At 51.4% G+C, this 8,842-nt stretch overlaps 2 pseudogenes; both read left to right on the forward strand.

The window, feature by feature from the left end:
* The first annotated feature begins 496 nt into the window (after window positions 1–496).
* LOC126489648 (uncharacterized) lies at window positions 497–7,905 on the forward strand (annotated as a pseudogene).
* LOC126489662 (uncharacterized) lies at window positions 6,292–8,829 on the forward strand (annotated as a pseudogene).
* The last annotated feature ends 13 nt before the right edge of the window (window positions 8,830–8,842 follow it).

The raw sequence follows: 8,842 nt of genomic DNA on the forward strand, positions 1-8,842 counted from the left end.
GAGCAAACAATCAATCGGTCAAAGTGTGAAAGGAGAAATGGGTGACTGTCCTTTCGTCTGAATGGCCCACATTCATAGCCTCAGGACGGCACTTTTAACCTTGATATCATTTCCCAGGCGAAGGAGCGGATGTTCGACATAGGACCTCAACCCCCTCTGACTCCCACGGCCCCTAAGGCATCCCCTCCCCGGGGAGGGGAGCCACTTCCCCCCTTCCCTCTGCTCCAACCCCTACTCCCCCCTTCCTTACATCCTACTATCCTCAAAAAAAATCCACTCTACCCCCGCCTGTTCTTCCCCTGGACCCTGAATCTCCCCTCGTAGACCTCCTACTGGAGGAGCCTCCTCCATATGCAGGACCAGCTAGCCCAGAGGGACCTGAAGCTGTGGCAGCCGAGGCACCCCCACAAGAATCCCCAACCCCCTCACCTATGGCTGGCCGACTGAGGGGCAGACGTGAGCCACCGCCTAATTCCACCTCCCACGCCCTTCATGGATGCAGGTAGGGGACCTACGTTTTTACTGTCAGTTGCTCACAGCGGGTCTCCAAGGGGCAGCAAGCCGCCCCACCAATTTGGCCCAGGTTAAGCAAGTAATACAGGGAAATGAAGAGAAGCCCTCAGCCTTCTTAGAGAGGCTCAAGGACGCTTATAGGATATATACCCCCTATGACCCTGAAGATCCAGGACAAGCTACAAGTGTATCCATGTCTTTCATTTGGCAGTCTAGTCCAGATATTAGAAGCAAATTGCAGAGGCTTGAGGGTCTCCAGGGATATACTATACAAGACCTACTAAAAGAGGCAGAGAAGATTTTCAATAAGAGAGACTCCAGAAAAAAAAGAGGAAAGATTATGGCAGAGAATGAAAGATCGGGAGGATGAAAGAGACAAGAGGAGAAACAAGGAATTAACTAGGGTGTTGGCCACCGTGGTTCAGGGACAGAATAGAGAGGGAGACAGGAAGGGAGAACGACCTAGGGCCAAGGTGGACAGAGACCAATGCGCCTATTGTAAAGAAACGAGGACACTGGTTTAAGGATTGCCCCAGGAGGAACAAAAGGACCTAGGAAGCCCAGGCCCCAAACCTCCCTCCTCACCTTAGAGGATTAGGGAACTCAGGCCAGGAGCCCCCCTGCCCTGAGCCCAGGACAACTCTTGATGTCGGGGGCACCAGTCACCTTCCTAGTAAACACTGGGGCCCAGCATTCAGTCCTGACCCAGACTACAGGGCCACTCAGCGAACGATCTGCTTGAGTCCAAGGAGCCGCTGGTGGCAAGAGATATCGATGGACGACTAATCGGAAGGTTCAGCTGGCTACCGGTAAGGTGAACAGCCCGACTCTCTTTGATGAGGCCTTACACCGGGACTTGGCAGACTTTCGGGTCCAGTACCCCGCCCTGACATTGCTCCAATATGTTGATGACCTCCTCCTGGCGGCCTCTTTGGAGAAAGAATGTCAGGAGGGCACAAAAGCCCTCCTACAGACATTGGGACGATTAGGATATGGGGCATCAGCCAGGAAGGCTCAGATATGCCAGGAACAAGTCATTTACCTAGGTTATCAATTAAAAGATGGACAGAGATGGCTGACCGAGGCGCACAAACAGACTATCACTAACATCCCTGCTCCCCGGAACCCCCGCCAGCTGAGAGAGTTTCTGGGAACAGCGGGATACTGCCGCCTCTGGATCCCAGGGTTTGCAGAGATGGCTGTACCCTTGTATCCTCTGACTAAACAAGGGACAATGTTTGATTGGGGAGAGGAACAACAGAGGGCTTTCAAAAACATTAAGAAAGCCTTATTAGCCTCCCCTGCTTTAGGCCTCCCTGACATTACCAAGTCTTTCGATTTGTTCGTGGATGAAAAACAGGGTTACGCTAAAGGGGTCCTAACTCAAAGAACTGGGCCCTTGGAGGCGTCCTGTAGCTTATCTCTCAAAGAAACTCGACCCAGTAGCTTCAGGGTGGCCACCCTGTCTGCGAATGGTAGCAGGGATTGCAGTCCTCACCAAGGACAAGGGTAAAATGACTCTGGGCCAGCCATTGACTATCCTGGTGCCCCATGCGGTGGATGCCCTGGTCAAGCAGCCTCCAGACCGCTGGCTCTCTAATGCCCGCATGACCCATTACCAAGCCATGCTCCTGGATAAGGACCGGGTGCACTTCGGACCTGTGGTCGCTCTTAATCCTGCGACCTTGCTCCCCCTGGCCGAGGAAGCGGAACACCATGACTGCCTCCAGATCCTTGTGGAAATACATGGGACCAGGCCGGACCTGACGGATCAACCCCTCCGAGATGCTGACTATACTTGGTATACGGATGGCAGCAGTTTCCTGGCAAATGGGGAACGAAGAGCGGGGGCGGCAGTGACAACAGAGACTGAGGTAATTTGGGCAGAAGCCCTCCCCGCAGGCACCTCCGCCCAGAGGGCTGAACTTATCGCTCTGACCCAGGCACTCCGGATGGCAGAAGGTAAGAGGCTAAATGTTTATACGGATAGCCGATATGCCTTCGCCACGGCTCACATACATGGGGAAATTTATCGAAGACGAGGGCTGCTGACCTCAGAAGGAAAGGAAATTAAAAACAAACTTGAGATACTGGCACTCCTAAAAGCCTTATTTTTGCCCCAAAAATTAAGTATTATGCACTGCCCTGGGCATCAAAAAGGCCAAAGCCCTGAGGCAAAGGGAAATAGACTGGCAGATAACACTGCTCGAGAGATTGCCATGAAATCAACCAAGACCTCCCAAGCTTTCCCCTTGAAGAACGGGGAAGAGGCCCAAGCCTCCAGTTCGTTACCCTATAGTAAAGAGGACATTGATCTCCTAAAGAAAATGGGGGCCACATATGACCCCAAAAAGCAACATTAGGTTTTCAAGGAAAAGATTATTACTTACATAAATTGACTCATTTGGGGCTAAAGAAGATAAAAACCTTGTTGGACAGACAGGAGTCAGGCCAATACCTCCTGAACAGGGATGGAGCCCTGCAAAAAGTGACTGATGAATGCCGAGCCTGTGCTCAGGTAAATGCAGGCAGAACCAAGCTTGGTCCAGGAGTTCAGGCACAGGGACATCGTCCTGGAGTACATTGGGAGATTGACTTTACAGAGGTTAAGCCAGGTCTCTATGGGTACAGATACCTCTTGGTGTTCATAGACAACTTTTCCAGGATGGGTGGAAGCCTTTCCCACCAAACACGAAATCGCAAAGGTGGTGACCAAAAAGCTCTTGGAAGAAATCTTTCCCAGGTACGGAATGCCTCAAGTCTTAGGCACCGATAATGGGCCTGCCTTCGTCTCCCAGGTAAGTCAGTTGGTGGCCAAACTCCTAGGGGTCAAATGGAAATTACATTGTGCATGTAGACCCCAAAGTTCAGGGCAGGTAGAACGCATGAATAGTGCAATTAAGGAGACCTTATCCAAATTAACGCTTGCAACTGGCACTAGAGACTGGGTGCTCCTCTTACCACTGGCCCTGTACAGGGCCCGCAACATTCCGGGGCCTCATGGACTGACACCTTTTGAAATCCTATATGGAGCACCTCCCCCATTTATAAATTTCTTTGATTCAAACATTGCCGATTTTGCTGACAGTCCTTCTCTGGAAGCTCATTTACAGGCGTTACAGATTGTGCAAAGAGAGGTTTGGAAGCCACTCGCCGCTGCTTACTGAGACCAACTGAACCAGCCGGTGGTACCGCATCCCTTCCAGATAGGAGATACTGTTTGGGTCCGCAGACACCAGACCAAAAACTTGGAACCTCGGTGGAAAGGCCCTTACACTGTCCTTCTGACCACCCCAACGGCACTGAAGGTTGGCGGCATTGCAGCCTGGATCCATGCCTCACACGTTAAGGCCGCCCATACAGCTGAGAAAGCAGAGCCCGCCGCGACCCCAGCACTCAAAACCCCTTAAAGATAAGGCTTAACCGTGGGGCCCTTTGATCATTATATGGGCCCTACTAAGACTGGGGATGGCGACACAAGAAAATAGCCCACACCAGGTTTTCAATGTAACCTGGAGGGTTACAAATCTCATGACAGGATAAGTAGCCAATGCCACCTCCCTGTTGGGAACAATGACAGACGCTTTCCCAACCCTGTACTTCGACCTTTGTGATTTGGTGGGAGAGTCCTGGAACCCCTCAGATCAGGAACCATTCCCGGAATATGGCTGCCATCACCCGGGGGGTGGGGGGTAGGCACAGGGACCACAGCTCTTATGGAGACCAGCCAATTTAGACAACTTCAGGCAGCCATGCATACTGATATCAAGGCGCTGGAAGAATCGGTTAGCGCACTTGAAAAATCATTAACCTCCCTCTCAGAGGTAGTCCTACAAAACAGGAGGGGGCTAGACATGTTGTTTTTGCGAGAGGGAGGGTTATGCACGGCACTCAAAGAGGAATGTTGTTTTTATGCGGACCACACTGGGTTGGTGAGAGACAATATTACAAAGCTTAGAGAGAGGTTAAGACAGAGACAAAGCTGTTCAAATCACAACAAGGATGGTTTGAAGGATGGTTTAATAAGTCTCCCTGGTTTACAACTCTATTGTCTTCTTTGATGGGTCCCTTGATTATCCTCCTTCTGATACTCCTGTTTGGGCCCTGCATCTTAAACCACCTGGTCCAGTTTATAAAAGACAGGCTGTCAGTCATTCAGGCCCTAGTACTGACCCATCAGTATCACATGTTACCACAACAAGAAACCGAGGTTCTGTAATTACTTTGAGTAAAAGATTTTACTCAATAATAAAAAGAAAAAGGGAGAAATGAAAGACCCTACAGACCCCCTCCTCAAAACCTGCAGCAGCCAGCCTGCTCTCGTAAGAACATCCCATGTGCTTGAGAGAGCAGGATGAGATAGGAAGACTGCAAGGCAGAATATCAATAAGATAGGACATCAACAAAGCAGGTTGACTGCAAAACAGGATATCTATAAGATAGGAACAGGATGACTTTTGCTGACACCCATGCTGAGAGAGGAAACCATTCATGCCCCTGCCTCATTCCGATAACCACGCTTTTTTTGCTTCTGTAAACTTGCTTTTTGCTCTTCCCTATAAAAAACCTGCCCTCCAGTTGGCAGGCGCGCAAGTCCTCCGAAAGACTTGCCGCCCGCAGGTACCTGTGTTCACCCAATAAACCTCTTGTGATTTGCATCCGTATGGTCTCGGCCTGTTCCTTGGCATGGGGAGGTCTCCTCCTGAGAGAAAGTCCTCTTCGAGGGTCTTTCATTTGGTGCATTGGCCGGGAATTGAGACCCCCCCACGCAGGGACTACCGACTCACCATCGGGAGGTAAGCTGGCCAGCTCCAAGTCAGTTGTCTTCCGTGTTCTTTGTTGAGTTGTCTTCCGTGTTCATTGTTGAATTCTGTACACTCAGATCTGGGTGCGCTGTACCCAGCGGAGGGAAGGGGCTGACGAGCCCGGGACTTCTCCCCCGCAGTCCTGGAAGACGTTCCAAGGACACCAGGACCCCGGGCCCTCGGAGGTCAACCCGCAAGGGTGTCTGGAGCCTTCGGGGCTCAATCCGTAACTGGAGGACACTCCAGTATCTGTAAGGGCTAAGAGTGACCAGGTCACTCCTCTAGTTCCCAGGAGGCATGACCTCCATCTGAATCTGTAATGCTGCGCAGCTTCTGATTTTGAGTTTGGTTTTGTTTTTTTGTGTCTTTGTTTTTATGTTTTTTGTTTTGGTATATCTGTTTGTACTCGAGTCTAAATCTGGTGCCGTGGGACAATCGTTAACAACCCCTTTGAGTCTCACTTTAGATCACTGGCCTGATGTCCGGGACCGAGCAAACAATCAATTGGTCAAAGTGTGAAAGGAGAAATGAGTGACTTTCCGTTCGTCTGAATGGCCCACATTCATAGCCGCAGGACGGCACTTTTAACCTTGATATCATTTCCCAGGCGAAGGAGCGGATGTTCGACATAGGACCTCAATCCCCTCTTACTCCCACGGCCCCTAAGGCATCCCCTCCCCCGGGAGGGGAGCCGCTTTCCCCCCTTCCCTCTGCTCCAACCCCTACTCCCCCCCCCCTTTCCTTACATCCTACTATCCTCAAAAAAAAAAAAATCCACTCCACCCCCGCCTGTTCTTCCCCTGGACCCTGAATCTCCCCTCGTAGACCTCCTACTGGAGGAGCCTCCTCCATATGCAGGACCAGCGAGCCCGGAGGGACCTGAAGCTGCGGCAGCCGAGGCACCCCCACAAGAATCCACAACCCCCTCACCTATGGCTGGCCGACTGAGGGGCAGATGCGAGCCACCGCCTAATTCCACCTCCCACGCCCTTCATGGACGCAGGTAGGGGACCTACGTCTTTACTGCCAGTTGCTCACAGCGGGTCTCCAAGGGGCAGCAAGCTGCCCCACCAATTTGGCCCAGGTTAAGCAAGTAATACAGGGAAATGAAGAGATGCCCTCAGCCTTCTTAGAGAGGCTCAAGGACGCTTATAGGATGTATACCCCCTATGACCCTGAAGATCCAGGACAAGCTACGAGTGTATCCATGTCTTTCATTTGGCAGTCTAGTCCAGATATTAGAAGCAAATTGCAGAGGCTTGAGGGTCTCCAGGGATATACTATACAAGACCTACTAAAAGAGGCAGAGAAGATTTTCAATAAGAGAGACTCCAGAAAAAAAAGAGGAAAGATTATGGCAGAGAATGAAAGATCGGGAGGATGAAAGAGACAAGAGGAGAAACAAGGAATTAACTAGGGTGTTGGCCACCGTGGTTCAGGGACAGAACAGAGAGGGAGACAGGAAGGGAGAACGACCTAGGGCCAAGGTGGACAGAGACCAATGCGCCTATTGTAAAGAAACGAGGACACTGGTTTAAGGATTGCCCCAGGAGGAACAAAAGGACCTAGGAAGCCCAGGCCCCAAACCTCCCTCCTCACCTTAGAGGATTAGGGAACTCAGGCCAGGAGCCCCCCTGCCCTGAGCCCAGGACAACTCTTGATGTCGGGGGCACCAGTCACCTTCCTAGTAAACACTGGGGCCCAGCATTCAGTCCTGACCCAGACTACAGGGCCACTCAGCGAACGATCTGCTTGAGTCCAAGGAGCCGCTGGTGGCAAGAGATATCGATGGACGACTAATCGGAAGGTTCAGCTGGCTACCGGTAAGGTGAACAGCCCGACTCTCTTTGATGAGGCCTTACACCGGGACTTGGCAGACTTTCGGGTCCAGTACCCCGCCCTGACATTGCTCCAATATGTTGATGACCTCCTCCTGGCGGCCTCTTTGGAGAAAGAATGTCAGGAGGGCACAAAAGCCCTCCTACAGACATTGGGACGATTAGGATATGGGGCATCAGCCAGGAAGGCTCAGATATGCCAGGAACAAGTCATTTACCTAGGTTATCAATTAAAAGATGGACAGAGATGGCTGACCGAGGTGCGCAAACAGACTATCACTAACATTCCTGCTCCCCGGAACCCCCGCCAGCTGAGAGAGTTCCTGGGAACAGCGGGATACTGCCGCCTCTGGATCCCAGGGTTTGCAGAGATGGCTGCACCCTTGTATCCATTAACTAAACAAGGGACAATGTTTGCTTGGGGAGAGGAACAACAGAGGGCTTTCAAAAACATTAAGAAAGCCTTATTAGCCTCCCCTGCTTTAGGCCTACCTGACATTACCAAGTCTTTCGATTTGTTCGTGGATGAAAAACAGGGTTACTCTAAAGGGGTCCTAACTCAAAAACTGGGCCCTTAGAGGCGTCCTGTAGCTTATCTCTCAAAGAAACTCGACCCAGTAGCTTCAGAGTGGCCGCCCTGTCTGCAAATGGTTGCAGCTATTGCAGTCCTCACCAAGGACGCGGGTAAACTGACTCTGGGCCAGCCATTGACTATCCTGGCACCCCATGCGGTGGAGGCCCTGGTCAAGCAGCCTCCAAACCGCTGGCTCTCTAATGCCCGCATGACCCATTACCAACCCATGCTCCTGGATAAGGACCGGGTGCACTTCGGACCTGTGGTAGCTCTTAATCCTGCGACCTTGCTCCCCCTGGCCGAGGAAGTGGAACACCATGACTGCCTCCAGATCCTTGCGGCAATACACGGGACCAGGCCGGACCTGACAGATCAACCCCTCTGAGATGCTGACTATACTTGGTATAAGGATGGCAGCAGTTTCCTGGCAAATGGGGAACGAAGAGCCGGGGGGGCAGTGACAAGGGAGACTGCGGTAATTTGGGCAGAAGCCCTCCCCGCAGGCACCTCCGCCCAGAGGGCTGAACTCATCGCTCTGACCCAGGCACTCTGGACGGCAGAAGGTAAGAGGCTAAATGTTTATACAGATAGCCGATATGCCTTCGCCACGGCCCACATACATGGGGAAATCTATTGAAGACAAGGGCTGCTGACCTCAGAAGGAAAGGAAATTAAAAACAAACTTGAGATACTGGCACTCCTAAAAGCCTTATTTTTGCCCCAATAATTAAGTATTATGCACTGCCCTGGGCATCAAAAAGGCCAAAGCCCTGAGGCAAAGGGAAATAGACTGGCAGATAACACTGCTCGAGAGATTGCCATGAAATCAACCAAGACCTTCCAAGCTTTCCCCTTGACGAACCCGGAAGAGGCCCAAGCCTCCAGTTCGTTACCCTATAGTAAAGAGGACATTGATCTCCTAAAGAACATGGGGGCCACATATGACCCCAAAAAGCAACATTAGGTTTTCAAGGAAAAGATTATTACTTACATAAATTGACTCATTTGGGGCTAAAGAAGATAAAAACCTTGTTGGACAGACAGGAGTCAGGCCAATACCTCCTGAACAGGGATGGAGCCCTGCAAAAAGTGACTGATGAATGCCGAGCCTG

Source organism: Alexandromys fortis, unplaced genomic scaffold (assembly GCF_014885135.2).
Source record: "Alexandromys fortis isolate MF-2015 unplaced genomic scaffold, M_Fortis_MF-2015_v1.1 scaffold_195, whole genome shotgun sequence".
In the NCBI taxonomy this organism is placed as follows: domain Eukaryota; kingdom Metazoa; phylum Chordata; class Mammalia; order Rodentia; family Cricetidae; genus Alexandromys; species Alexandromys fortis.